This window comes from Vicia villosa, linkage group LG1 (genome assembly GCF_029867415.1).
Source record: "Vicia villosa cultivar HV-30 ecotype Madison, WI linkage group LG1, Vvil1.0, whole genome shotgun sequence".
Taxonomy (NCBI): Eukaryota; Viridiplantae; Streptophyta; class Magnoliopsida; order Fabales; family Fabaceae; genus Vicia; species Vicia villosa.
In genome coordinates, this window is record NC_081180.1 from 164,418,763 (window position 1) to 164,434,796 (window position 16,034).

At 32.4% G+C, this 16,034-nt stretch overlaps 1 long non-coding RNA gene across 5 annotated transcripts; it reads right to left on the reverse strand.

Annotated features, from left to right (window-relative positions):
* Positions 1-10,236: 10,236 nt before the first annotated feature.
* Positions 10,237-15,461, reverse strand: LOC131644589 (uncharacterized). Of its 5 annotated transcripts, none has more exons than XR_009296566.1 (8): positions 15,082-15,461; positions 14,844-14,912; positions 12,462-14,753; positions 11,967-12,238; positions 11,741-11,876; positions 11,524-11,638; positions 10,806-10,840; positions 10,237-10,739 (listed from the first exon to the last, which is right to left on the reverse strand). It is a non-coding gene; the product is annotated as an uncharacterized LOC131644589 (long non-coding RNA). The 5 variants fall into 5 exon arrangements; XR_009296564.1 differs by having other exon boundaries at positions 10,243-10,739; positions 11,967-12,599; positions 14,595-14,753; positions 15,082-15,449; XR_009296567.1 differs by having other exon boundaries at positions 10,245-10,739; positions 14,595-14,753; positions 15,082-15,445.
* Positions 15,462-16,034: the final 573 nt, after the last annotated feature.

The following is a 16,034-nucleotide window of genomic DNA, read 5'->3' on the forward strand; positions in this document are numbered from 1 at the left end:
CTCTGTTTTCAAAGATGAAGTTTCTTCCTCCGTTATTTGATTAAACTCCATACCATCTAATCCCAGTCTTTCTCTATGTGTTTCCTTAAACCTTCCTTCGAAGACTTTAAGGATTTCACTTGTGATGACTTCCACATCTTCAATTCTATTTCCCTCGTTAGTTTGCACAGACAAAAGGGAATTATTTCTCCTCCTTCCCTTAATCATTAAATGAAAGTACTTGGTGTTTAAGTCCGCATCATTTAACCATTTATGTCTTGACTTTTGTCTCAAAAGGTTTTCATTAAGGTGAAGGTGTTTCCAAATTTCATCACTAGCCTTCATTCTCGAGTCTTTCAGCCTCTACCTATCCATATTATCATCATCAATTGCAACTTTATCGTAGTCGTTCAGTTTTTTTTAATTTTATATTTTTTGCAAAATTTTCACTCTCAAAAAACTAATGAAATGAAAAAAAAAATGATAGTTTTATTTAAAATTTGGCAAGTGGTTTTATTGGATTAATCAAATATTCAGTCTGTAGTTATGATTTACCGAAAAAATTCAAAGTTTCATAATATCGAATTTTCTCCCACACCGCATTAGGACATATGCATATCATTCACATCATCGGTTCTGTGATCACGGGATCAAGGTTCGATTTCTCAAGCTCTCATCAGGGACAAATCAAATCCATATCATGACAAATGTCCCGTACTCCAGTGTGCTTTGCATAAAGAGTTTTCGTTGTTCTGAGACAGTTCAAAGGAAAAGTCTGTTTGGTGGCGTCTTTGCAAAATTCGTAACTCTTGACGGGACTCTCTATATTTTTTGTGTTTGGCTCGGAAGTTAAATCTTTGAGGAAGACCCTCGAATTTATGATTTACTTGTAGCTGGTGGTGCTGAACCGTTATTTTCGGATGATAAAAAATTCATAATTCTGACACCGTATATCGGATCTAGATGAAATTTTACTTGCAATTATGTCTCAATGTTCCAGACATTTCATATGTTCGGCTCGAAGACTAATTCTGCACAGGAAATTCTAGAAAAATTCAAGAGCGTCGAAGTTTAGTTGCAAAAATGTGTTTTCGGGTATTGTCTAACGATATTCAGAAATTCATAACTCCTTTAATTTTTATCCGGTTGAGCCCATTCCAATATCATTCTCTCCGAAATTTTGTTGGCTTCAATTTATCTTCAGGACTCGAGTTCAGATTTCAATCAGAAGATTGAGTTTCGTTGTGTTCTTTGAGACGTGCGCACGGAAATTTTGCACGTTGCAAGTTTTCCGCCTCAGATGACCAGTTGATTTTCTCGCTGTTCAGGCACTCCTAACTCTTTCACCGATTATCCAATTAATTTGATTCTGGTGGCTACGGTTTGAAAAAAATTTCATCTTCGATTTGACGTTGGTCCTGATTTCATGTTTCGCACTGAAACACATTTCCTTGGAAATTGAGCTTAAATGTGCTTAAGAGGAAAATTTGGGAATTGCGCATATCTGACCCACTCTATATATTCTTATCCCTCTCATTTTTAGGTGATTCTCATAATTTCAATATCATAAATAACACAAATAAAAATTCTCTCTTTCTCTCAATGATCAAACACACTTCTCTTCTCAAATTCTCCAACAACTTCATCAAGAACGCGAAGAACGCAGAGAGCAATTTTTTGGATTTCGGTTCGAATCTTATTCTCCTCTCTCCTTAGAGTGTTGCACCTCCCTCCTCCTCATCATCTACATTTGATTCTCAATCTCATATCCGATTCGTCTTCGTATTCACACTTTGATTAGATCTTCGATTTCAGTTAGTGCTCGAATCTTGATTTAAGTGCTTAATTGTTGATGATAACATGAATTTGGATGTTAGATCTAATTTTGTTGTTGTTGATTTATGATGATGATGATGAATAAATTTTGATTCAAATAGTTAGATCTAGGATTTGTTGAATTTGATTGCTAGATCTAGTGTTGTTGCAAGTTTTGTGCCTTAGGTGTTTGTGATAGTGCTTGTTCGAAGATTATTGCATGATAATTGATGTTAATGACATGAGAAGTTGTTGTTGATTTATGGAAATTGTTGCTTTATTGTGGCTATTCGATGTTCATGATGTTGTGCAAATTAGTGCAAATATGTTCTTGGTAATATATTTGAATGATGCATGAGTGTAGATGCGTTGGAATGGTGTTACTACTATTTTTTGCCTCTGGTTCGGTGGTAATCGGTTACCATAGGAGGTGTAACCGGTTACCAGGACATTTTCTTCATATTTTGCGCCTGTTTGAACCGTGGTAACCGGTTACCTGAGCGAAATTAACCGGTTACCTGCCATGTTTTTACACTTGTTATTGCTTTTGTTATAGTGGTAACTGATTACCACTCGTGAAGTAGCCGGTTATCATTGAAGTTTTTTCCCTCATTTTCCATTCTGAGGTGAGGTAATCGGTCACCACATCTCATGTAACCGGTTACCATTGTACATTTTTGCATATTTTTTCTTATTTCTTGTACATGTGTTACATGCCTCCCAATTCCTTTTTGTTGCTAATAATTGATCATCGTACATATTTCCTTGTTGTTTATAACATGTTTGCTAGCTTGTGCAAGGCTTCGAATGCGACTTTTACGGACACGTTTACTTCGTGTTCCGCTTTATTTACGGGACACGAAATATTCCAATTATGTTTATACACAACATATTGCTTGTTTGGCTTATGGTTTTCTCGCAGGTGTATTTCGAATGCGACTTTGACGGACGCGTTTGCTTCGTGTTATGCTTTATTTGTGGGACACGACATATTCCGATTATGTTTATACAATGCATATTGCTTGGTTGGCTTATGGTTTTATCGCAGGTGTATTCGTTTTGGATGTGTATGAACGCACATTCCGGCTCATGATTTATTTTCACGAAGGTGCTTTGATGCTTATGTCAGATGATTAAACTTTCTGACGTGCTTTGCTATTGGTGACAGCTTATGCGAAGATTTCTGAATTTCTCGCTTTCGCTTGCTAGCTTATTACGGATTTGCTATCCGTTTGGTGACATCCCTCATTCCCTTTTACACTTTTCCCGCATCATATACTACCATGAGAAGTAGGATTTGGCATTCATCTTTAACATGAGAAGTATGATGCATTCATGGCCATACCCTCAAAGGAGGCTTTGTTTGTGATTATTTATGTTTTTGCTTGCATAAAAGTCCTCAAAAAGGCAATTGATAAGTCCTCACAGAAGGTAAGAGGAGAGAGTTCGCAATCAACCCCCGCAACTTTTAATCTGGTCGTTCTTATGCTTACTTTTTACAAGTAGATGTTCTCAACACGTGCCCAAGATCATATTTGAGTCTAAGACCTGAATAAGGCAAGTAGACGGGTTTAGCAGTCGGACCCCCATGTTTTCTATAGCTCGCGTTGTCCGACGCTGATGCTCGGTGTACTCATGCACCATTTCCCCCGACCCTCTCTTGCCCTAGTAATATGATACCGCAGTTAAGAAACTCTTATTTCCCACAATGTGACAGCTTGGTTGTTAAGATGGATTCGTTCCTCTTGTCTATGGTCTGATCTCCCTATTGTTGTTTGCTCTGATGCTTGGTTTCTTGTCTATGGCAGGATCCCTCTTTCTTACTACTTGGCTTGCGCCTCGTAGGTGTTTGATTTTCGAGCAGTGCTCGATTGTGTGCTATTGTATGCTATCACCATGTACTTGCTCGGTACCTTAGATTTTACATGTTTGACCTGGATAACATGTATGCTCGTATTGCTTTCTTTGGTATCACATGTTTGACCTGAATAACATGTTTGCATTACTTGTTTGCTTGATACTTGTGTATGTTTGACATGAATAACATGTGCATTAGCTCTGCTTTATCCTAGCTATGTATGTTTGACATGAATATCATGCTTAGCTTTTACATGTTTGACCTGAATAACATGTATGTTCACATTGATATCTTTGGTATCATATGTTTGACATGAATAACATGTTTACATTACTTGTTCGCCTGATACATGTGCATGTTTGGCCTGAATAACATGTATGTTAGCTCTAATTTTCCTTGTTATGCATGTTTGACCTGAATAACATGTATGTGTTGCTTATCTTTGGTATCACATGTTTGACTTAAATAACATGTTAGCATTACTTGTTTGCTTGATACCTATGCATGTTTGACATGAATAACATGTATCTGTGATTCTTGTTCACCCACTTCACATGTCTTTAACCTGAATAACATGAGGTGTTTGTGATTCCTGTTTGCTTATTCTTATTTGTGATTCATGTTCACATTGTGATTCCTATTCACACACCGCTCACATGTTTTCCATGAATAACATGTTGTGTTTGAGATGCATGTTCGCTTGCTCTTACTTGTGATACATGTTCACATGCTTATTTGCTACTTGTCTGCTATGGCATGCTTTGTGATGCTTGTTCACATGTCTTTATTTTGCAATTCATGTTTGCATGTTCTTATTCTGTGATGCCTGTTCACATGCCATATCTGATGTTTGCTAGGATCTTTGTGACATTACTTGTTTCTTGCATGCTCCCTTAGGTGCTCGGTTCCGTTTTTCTAGGAGACGAGAATTGAGATAGAAACAGAAAATTTTGAGCTAAACTACGGCGCTCTGATTTCTCCATTGCACGTTGGAGGTACGTAGGCACATGGTACGAACGCCCTAGCGAGCGGACTTTTCTTTTCTTATTTTATTTGACTTTTATTTTATCTTACTTATCCTTCCATTGCATACTTCCCTTTATCACATTGCATGTTACACACACACACCCTTAGATTAGAAACTAGCAAGAATGAATCATGTGGAGTACCATAGGCGTGAGGGGTGCTAAGACTTTCCCCTTGCGTAACCGACACCCTTACTCGTTCTCTGAGACCTTTGCTTTGTTTGGTTTTCTTTGATGTTTTCCATTCTCTCGCGTAGCATAAATAAATGTTTGATGGCGACTTCATTGTTTTTTTGATGAGTTTTCCAGTTGCTTCAAGAAATATTATGTAGAAATTTAACTATTTGAAGTTTAGTTTTTTGCATTTTCTACTCTTACGATCCTCAATTTATAGAAATGTTCATACTATTTAATGAAAGAAAATAATTTTTTGAACAATTTCGACAATATTAATAATAATAAGTGTTTTAATTAATAAACAACCAACAATGTGAAACTACAAAATTTTAAGGTCTCACAACTACTATGTCAAATTTAGTAATGTGTTGATTCACAATGGTAGAAAAATATAAATATTTCTAAATTTGCATTTAAAATTTTTCGTACATATATAAAGCCCTTAAAATTAAAGACATTGTATTATGAGTTCGATCGCACTTGAACGAGACAGACTATACTAGCTCATATGTATAGAGTTGATATAGAAAATTGAAAATCAAAATTAGTGGAAAAACTTGTAAAAATGTTATGCTAAAATAAGTTAATTTTTTGAAATCTAATAACTTAATTTATTATCTTTTTAATAATAATTTAAATAAAATAATAATAATAATAATAATAAATTTACTAAAATAAAAAATAAAATTAAACACTACAATTTAAGGGGTTCGATGTGGTCAGCCCAAACTAATAAAATGTCAAAATAAAATAAAATTAAGCAATATAATTTAAAAAAATTTATAATATATACTAATAAAGAAAAAAATTGATTACAATGGACAAAAATATAAAATGTAGGAAACATGGAAGCAAACCCACTCAATGTTACTAACAAAATATTCCCATTGTTGCTTGACTTCTTAAGATTATGTGATAAGAAAATGGAAGTTTTATATATTAATTAATTTTATATTTATATTAAGTCCAACTATCGAATTTGAGGCCCTTAAAATTCAGAGGCCATGTGTGGTAGCTCTCCCCGTATACCCACAAGACCAGTCTTGAATTTACCAAACTCACGAGATTATCAGAAATAAGTGTTATCAATTACACTTGTTGATGATTAGTCTCACCAGGTGGAGATGGTGAAGGAGGTGGTAGGTCATCCAAAAGTCCTCCATCATGCAAAGGTCTGGTATCACCTGCATGCTCAACATGTGAGATGATGTGAGAGTGTGATACAATAAAGTACCACTCTAAATAATCATTTAGTAGGAAAATACATATATACATCATTTTCTCTAATAAAACAGATGTTACTCACAATGCTAGACATATACCATATATAAATGCCCTGAGATGGTACAATAGAGAATGATCTAGGAATTCCTGAACATAGTCAAACTGATGCAGACACCTCTCATGTAAATATGCAGTAACAACACTCCTGTCGTAGATAACCCGAAAGAAATGCAATCTCATTGAACTCCCTATGCACTCTATGGTCCACATAGGGTGCCCATATGACATCATCCAGGTTTTGAGCATCGATTCCCCGTTTATACTCAAGATGGAGTTTTGTTGGAATATAATACAAAAAAGGAACAATAGTATGTTAATTATTTTGTATGTCGTGGATTTTTTTTATTTATTTTGGTCATTGTTAAAAAGTGTTGGACAAAATCATTAAAGTTATGAGTTTTTGTGGTGGACCAATTTTGATTGGCGTAATTGTGCAAATGAAGTAAAACATTGATTTTTTAAATTTTGGTTAATTTTGGAATATTGCTATAGAGATAATTGCCTTGTACTGCGTATGTCAGCCTCATACTCACTATATTGAAACGTATATCTAGTTTTAGGTTTGAACTTTGTGGATTTTGGGGGAATTTGTTCGATTTCATGTGCAATATGATATCCTTTAGTGAGAGTTACAATGAGAATTATTATTGTAGGTTGACATGGTCTACTCACCATCATGGCTTCTAACTATCTATTGATAAATTAAGGAACTGGTCATCTCAAATTCAATATTGATAGTCAGGGATCATAATGTTGAATTGAATGAATAAGTCGTGTCCATTGTTATAGCGTGTAGATATCTTTGGTGACTCTATCAGAAAGTTTTAGGAAACCTCCATTTTGCATGGATCCGATGAAGGGGCATGGTCGTGGAGATTAAAGGCAATGTTAATAATGTTCACTACTACGAAAAAAAAGTTTTTACCTCAGTTGAAAAATAAATTTTACTTTAATTGGGGTGCCGAGATAACAAATGATGTTAAAGAAAATGTGCAATGTTAATAATGTTCACTACTACGAAAAAAAAGTTTTTACCTCAGTTGAAAAATAAATTTTACTTTAATTGGGGTGCCGAGATAACAAATGATGTTAAAGAAAATGTGCTACGTTATCTCTCAGGCCACTGGTCGAGACAAAAAAAATAAAAAAATAAGCCACTTTTCTCTCAGTTTAGAGGTTAACTAAAAGGATATTCACACATATTTGTATTAATATTGAGATTTCTTGTTTCTTTCTCCTCTATATTGAATAAACAATGTTGATTTAGTTCATAAATTAACACCGATTGTATAATATACATTTAAATTCAACTTATAGCTTAGTTTTATTTGGTGTCATGAAATTCATATAAGTTAAAATTCTAGAGAGTATGGATAATCTATTGATATAACATAAAGTTAAGTTGTATATGAACTATTTTCTATATTATTAAGTAAGATAATTTTTAATTATGGGCGCTTAAAATATTATGTCGTATCTTTTATCTATTTATTTTTATTTTATAAAATATAAACAGTAACATATATTTTTATTAATTAAAAAAATTATAAATTTTTTGGCAAAGTTTATTTAAAGTGATAAATCCTAATCTCTTTATATATATATATATATATATATATATATATATATATATATATATATATATATATATATATATTAAGGTTAATACCATTTTATCCTTGTCATATAGATTTTTTTGATTTTACCCCTGTAAAATTTTTCTTGTAATTTTAAAATACTAACAATTTAGTCCTTAAAGTTAAAATCCGCAGAAAAATTCGAAAGAAAATCTGTAGAAACCTGCATATTTTTCTGCCAATTTTGACTTTAGAGATTAAAAAGTTAGTATTTTAAAATTACAAAGTTGTTTTTAAAAAAAAAAATACAGAAACAAAACCAAAAAAACCTATATAACAGCAGTAAAATGGTATTAACCCAATATATATTATTGTCATTTCACATAAGCTATAATTTGCATCGTTTTGAGACATTGATCCAACCAACTTGTTATGGAACCTTTGAAGGACACAGTTTACAGTTACTATGCAGAAAAACCACAAACCTGTCATCGTGTAATGAAATATCAATCCCTATTTAATCTATTTCATTGGGCCATGCAGTCAAACTAACAACTTTGACCACCATTCAACCATGATTCTTCTATCTAACGGCTGCAAGGAACTAACTTCACTGTTAAACCCTTGGTGGCTGTAGTTTTTCACTTTGTCATATTACAAGGGAATCAGGGTCTACCATAAAACCTATTCTGTAACCTATATTCTTGCTATAGTGTAACTACTGTATTGCTGAGCTTGACATTATCTATTCAGGAACATAAACAGACTCTTATATGGCTGGCTATAACTTATCTAAAGGAATCAAATTGGATTTTACTTTAAGGAAATCTCACTTTTCAGATCTGGTAAGTGTAAGATATTAGAAATCAGTGTAAGATATTAGAAATCTTAAATTAGACATTTATATTTCAATATACACAATAATTGTTTATTTGTCATCCTTCTAACCAAAAAGAAATTCTAATAACACTTTACTGCCTTATAATAATATTAAAAAATTATAAAATTATCGAATAAACAATATATCTTATCTATATATTATTCAAGTAAGTTGATTATTCCATGTATCTAAAAAAATTGTAAAATAGTAGTATCACATAAACAAATTCACAAATGAGAGAAGTATTAGATATTATTGTATTAATGGAGGAAAATTTGATTTAATAGTTTTTATTTTGTTCGGAATGAAAAATATTTGGCAGAAGGTGAAATCCAAAATTTATTATTATTATTATTATTATTATTATTATTATTATTATTATTATTATTATTATTATTATTATTATTATTATTATTAAAATATAGTTGAAAATCAAACTCAAAAATGATAAATTTAAAAAATAAAGTGGAGATTCTAGGGTGTTTGTCCATGAGTTCTCGTAAACTTAAATTTATACCTAGTATATAATAATTTTAATAATAATAAAACCTTATATATATATATATATATATATATATATATATATATATATATATATATATATATATATAAGTATTTGCATTTATTTTTAAAATTCACTAAAATTTTTTAAGTGAAACAAGTAAAATACTTTATTTAATTTTAAACATATTTACAAGAATACTACACATTCTATTTATAAAATATTCTTTATACTTACCATTATTTTGTCTTTCATATTATTATTTTTCCAATATATTTGTATTTATTATCAGTCTTGATGTTACACGACGGGTCCATTATTAACGATTGAATACAAGACGGTCTCTTCTATAGTTTTGTTTAAAATATAATTTATATATTTATAACTTATTTAATTTTTATATTTTTTAATATAATTTTTTTATACCTCACTCTATTTTCTTTTTAAATATTTGACTCTTAACTTAATATTTCTAAAAATCTTATTTATGAATGATGGTAAATTATCCAACATATTAAAAATTTATATTATCTATAAAATTTAATCAAGATAAAAAATAATTTAATCTAGCTTTATACCTCCCAATCTTAGTTTAAATGTAGCTATATTTAACATTATATTTTTAGAAATTATACGAAATCATTATTGATTTTAGAATGATTACAAATATGGTAACATTATTTAGAAATCATAATATACTACTTACTATGAGTTATTAGGATTTTTTATTCTTCATAACAAATTTTTTTATTTACTTGACTAGTATGAAGTGTGAACTTACGGTCACTACTAGAAATACTCTGTTTTCCTGCGGATTTACCTGCGGATTTGAGCAACATTTCCGCAGGAAACTTATTTCCTGCGGATTTTCCTGCGGTTTTTGGTCCCCAGCTAAAACCTTCGTGGGTAATTGTTTCGGCAGGTAATTCCGCAGGAAAATCCGCAGTTAAATCCGCAGGTAAAATCCGCAGGTAAATCCGCTGTAAATTCCGCTGGTAAGTCCGCAGGTAAATCCACAGGAACGATAAATCCGCAGGTAAATCCGCAGGTAATGTAGTTCTAAATTTAAAAAATAAATCTAATTTATTATTTGCTTCTCTATGAAAAGGTTTATACTAGAAATAATATTTAGTATTACGATGCATGAGATCTAGTATTAATATCTCCAATCACATACATAATCCCACTTGAATATCAACATCCAGCACAAACAACAAGTTCTCATCTAGCTAAAACATCCATATTTGTTAAAAGAACAACTACTTACACTTGCATACAGCACAACATTGTTATAATTCCTCCATCACATAGAAAACGAAACTTATAAACCTAACAATTCTCCAATCTAATAGACTAATAAATTAGAAGCAACTTACTAACTAACCCAACCGACGCAGACCTAATGGCTCTCTATCAAATATCAGTATGGAATCGTGTTATCAAGTATTGCCACCAAAGCGCTTCTCTTATGAGTTCCCGTCGGTGTTGCCGAAATCGTTGGAATCGATGTCGTCGTTCACCCAGACTGGTACTGCTTGGGAGTTTTGCTGGAGCCTACTCGCTCGGTGTAACTCAAAATTAGCACAAGTTAGAGCCTTGTTTATTGCCAGAATAAATGCATCAAATAGCCGACGATCAGCGCCTATACAATAACAAACCAATACAATCAAAATCATGATAAAATAAACAGAGTATTTCTAGTAGTTACCTTGTTGTCCTAAGAAGCAGCTGCGGCAGCAGGATCTACAAAAGAAACAAAATCAGTAAGTTGAAAAAACCAAGAGCATCATAAAACTATAATTTGCTTTGAATCGCAGCTCTGAAACACATCTTCGAATTTCAAAGCAAGACTATTAATTATAACTCAAGCTATTCTTAATTTCAGTATATCATCAATCATAAAATACGATTTTGTTTTTCATGTTTGTTATCATGTCCAGACCAAATTCCTTGTCATAGCAGTAACAAGCAGTAAAGAATCTCGACTAATTTCATAGAGTATCAGAAAACATTAGCTCAAAATGTGAATTAAAAGACCGATTTTATGCAACGTGAACAGACTGAAGTATGACATATTGCTTAAACAAATAAGACATAATGTTTCAGAAGTAAAGCATGCATTGGATTGGAGCAGCAACTCAATTGTTTGTCAAGATAATTAGCTACGATAAATCAAGGGATCAGCAAGGTCAATTCCAAACCACCGGGCAAATTCTTACATTGGCCCACTATTTTAGTCATATAATAACATAGCAAAAAATAAATCTTACAAGCAACTATGATACCTGCCATGATCTAGATTCAACTAAAAAGTACTTTAAGAAAAGCCATTATCTTCAACTAAAACCAAGAGCATCATAAAACTATAATTTGCTTTGAATCGCAGCTCTGAAACACAATTTCGAATTTCAAAGCAAGACTATTACCATCCAGGAGTATCGGCGGCATCAAGGTAATCACTTTATAGGGTAGCCAAAAAGGCTGCATTGACAACATATTGGAGGGCCTGAGGCCTACCATGATTTAATTGAATCAAGCCTCCTGTGTACATAAAAAAAAAACCCAACATTTGCATCAGAATCGAAATTGGAAAATCATGAACTCTGGTGTCGAGTTAAAAGCTTAGAAGTAAGAATTGGTTACCTTTGGTTCTGTTAAAGCTTGTGAAAACAGGTAGGTAGGAGCACATGATTATACTGGTCTGATTGTGGAAGGTCCTTAGAATTTCTTCGTATGGATACCCAAGACTCAAGAACAACCTCAAACGACTAAGAAGAACCTGAATACAAAATGTCAAAATCGAATTAGTCAAGTTTGTTAAAATCAAATTATACGTGCATGCCTTAACGAAGAATCTCAACAAAATTACCTGTGCACTAGCAAGCTTGTTATCCCAGCTCAGTACTCCATAATCAGGCCTCCCCAGAAAGCACCGGCACCATGAACAAGTTTCTTGGAATAGGCTTTGTTGTCTTTGAAAACAATAGATGCAGCCGCCAAGGCAGCAGCCATCTCTGCAGCAAGCTCTGAACAACTGTGACATTCGGTGACTGGCCTGTCGTAATCAATGTCTTCTGGACGCATCCAGCAGTAGTGATCATTGGGTGTCGTACTTCCATCTGAGGTATCTCCACTCCCGACCTCTCGAAGAACACCGAACACATGAGATCCATAGTAACAAAGATTTCCAGAAATCAACTACGTATAAAATCGACTACGTATATCATAATAGACACTACAGACAGAAATATAAACCCACAGCGATAACCAAAATAGAATGAAATAAAATAAAACAAAAAATAATCAGCGGCCCATTTAATGATTTCCTTGACATGATCAAGCTCCCCGATAGCTTCATATTTACCACTATACTCAATAACACTCCAACTCAACATAGTGATGGAAAAAGCGGCCGGAAAATTGAACTTGATGGCATCTCCAACATCATAGTATCCACCAACCAGATCCTTGGTTGCAGCAGAAACACCAGCACCCTTTCCATCTTGCATACCCGAAGTTCAAAAGATCAAACTTTACACTATTAGTCCTTATATAACACAGAATAAAAAAGAATCACAGATCAAATCAAGCAAACTTACTACCATAGAAAACCCATCTTCATCAAGATCCATGCTTTACACTATTAATCACATACCAAAATTGTTTCTATTGACAAAATTCATATAAAATTAAGCTAACATAAACAAAAAAAGAAACATTTTTCATCAAAAATTGGAACTTCAGTCTCATGTTTGACACAAAAATAAAAACAAATTTTGAACTATTACTCAATCCCTATGAAACAAAATGAATATAGATTTAGTATGAAAAGAAAAAAGGGCACTCATAAAAAGGATAAAAATCTAACATTTTTGTGCATTGAAGAACATGAGAGCTTTATGAAGAGCAATGTCTAGACATTTTTGTAGCTTAAGAGATGTCATAATGTCACAAATAAATGTTGAGAAAAGAAAACTGTTTCAAGATGTACCAAAAATTAACAATGGATTATCTCAACTTAGCTTATTCGAATATGAAACATCAGCTTGATACTATTAGATTCTAGAAACACGGATAATTATAGTTTTCCATCTTCCACATAAACTAAAATTTAACACCTTTTCTTCTACATTCAAGGATCATTAAGAATACAAATTCGGGTTAAAAAAAGACCAAACATTCCAGTTACCTTCAGCTCAAAGATTATTAGAGTACAAGACTCAGCTCAACCGTTGAGATTATTAGAGTAATCTCTCATAATATATTCCAGGAATTTGTTAAATTATATAGAACAGATATGATATAAATAACATAAAAAAAAACAAAATAATGTTCTAATATATGAAATTAATGATTAGTCTGATATATCTAATTATAACAAGTAAAACAATAGTTCTTTGACTGCAAAAACTGATGGATTTAAGAAACTACATGCATAATGACCTAGCTAGTACAAGAATCAGCTCAACATTAAGACTAATAGAGTCATCTAATATTATATCCCAGGAATGAATTTCTTAAACTACATGGAACAAATATTATAAAAACTAGGCAATGAGTATTTAAATAGCAAAAAATAGTCCCCTAAACTGGTATAGCACATGAGTATTTAAATTTACGGTGTGAAAGCAATGTAATGGAAATAGGTTCTATTGGTGGTATCTGGGACAGTCTGTACCATACGAATTATGAACATGGTAAATGTCCTTGGACAGAGATAAGAACAATTAGAATTCTAATACTAAAGTTAAAAGGAACACTATGATACTTTCTGAATATATTTCACTAGTTTCGGAATTCTAAATGCTGTTGAAACTGCATGTAGAGTGGCGCTAAGCAAGTTTGGACTTGATATACAAATAAAACTACTTGTCTTAAAGAGGCATAGTTTATTACTTTTGAGTAGCTTTTTGTTCTTTAATAGGATAACACCACAGGAAAAGTTGTGAGACTAATAGCTTGGGCTGATAGAGGTGGTTCTGCTCAGGCAAAACTCCCCCCGTAAAATGGCAACTACAGGTTTGGGTGGATTGACAGTTCTGCTGGTAAAGTTTGCCTAGGTTACAATCCAATCCATTACCTGTCATAAAGTGGCTTAATTATTACTTGAGTAACTTTCGGTGGATTAACAGGATATCACCATAGGCAAAGCTGTGAGACTAATCGCTTGGACAGCAAGTGAGGGTTCAGGTTAGGCAAAATGATGCATTTAATAGTGAATTTGAAATAAAGTGAATAATGTCAGGATGCATTGAATTGCAAATCAATATAAGGATGAACAAATTAGATTAACATTTTGCTATTTTATGGATTGATTTCAAATATTGATAATGTAGATTACATAACACCGGATGACTCCTCCAATTTCAACGACCAAATTGGACATTTACTATTAATCCACAGTTGATTACAGCGGTGAATCAGCGAACTACAGTGATAATGCGGGTAACATTACAGGACAATAGAGTAAATTCAACAAAACAAGAAAACACCATACCATTAACAATGTCAGAAATTTCAATCTGAGAAGGAACAGTAGGACCAAGTCCTTTATCATCATCCACAGTACTCATACAATAAACATTCCTCAATTTCGTTGAGCCGTTAACATCAACTAAATCAAATTCCTCTCTCACCGCTAACTTCGCCATGAAAGCTGAAACAAGAGAAACAATATTTCAATTTTCAACAAATAAAAAAAAAATCCAAGAAATGAAAATGTTGAGAGCGGAAGAAGAAGACTGACGAATTCGGTTGGGACATTTGATCGAACACCTTGCGAGCGAGGACAAATTCTGCATTTTTCTTCCAAAAGCTAAATTAAACATTCAGATTTAAAACATAATCAATAGAAAAACTTGCAACTATTCTCAATTTCAAAACATCATGTATCAGTATATTTCAACTACAACCAACTCCATTCAACAGAAAATCCCAAACGTTATTCGAAATTACGAAAAGAGAAGCAGCGGTAGAAAACTAACCTTCCCAAGACAGTAGCAAGAGTTTGAAGGTAAGTATCAATCATCTGTTCCCGAGAGGGTTTAGGGTCTTTAGGAAACTCCATCACAATGAGCCAATGGTTGTAGTCACAACCGGGAAGCATAATCGTTTCCTTCTGCTCATTGCTTCCGCTTTTGTTGGAAGAGAAATCTTCCTTGACCGCCGCGCGAATTTGGATAGGATTACGGGTACCGATTTTTGTACGGATGGAGAGGTTGTTGAAATTGAGAGATGAGGTTTTGGGGTGGTTAGGTGGGGTTAGGGTTTGGGGTTTCAATTTTGTTTGAAGTGCTATCACTACTACGTTGTAGGATAAGAACAATTGGGGTTTTATTCTCAAAACTGGTCTATAATTCTCATAAAAAACTTTCAACTTTTTTTAATTTTAACGATTCTCAATACTGGTTTATATTTCTCATCAAAAAAATTTCAACTCTTAAACTTTTTTTTTTTAATTTTAATCTTTATCAGATTTTTTTTTCCAATTTTTTATAATTTTTAATTCTATTTTTCAAAACTTTCATACCTATTATTAAAATATAAGTCAAAGAATTGAATTGAAATACACTAACAGCGTAAAGAAGTTAACGTTTATTTATTAAAATTATTTAACTTTTATTGAGATATAAAAATAATATTATTAAACTATAAATCGAAGAATTGAATTGAAATACACTATCAGTGTAAAAATAATTGACAGGGTCAACCATGTTTGGGTTATTGAGATAATATTTTTAAAATATGAGTTACTTATGTAATCTTTTCTAAAAATTGATTATTACAAAAAAAATCTTTGATACCCATTCTAAAAAATTTTAATACCTTTTATTAATTTTATTTTTCAAATTTTTTATACCTTTTATTTCATCAAAAATTAAGATAAAAAAGTTAAAATAACACAATTCACATTAAAACATTAATTAAATATAATGAT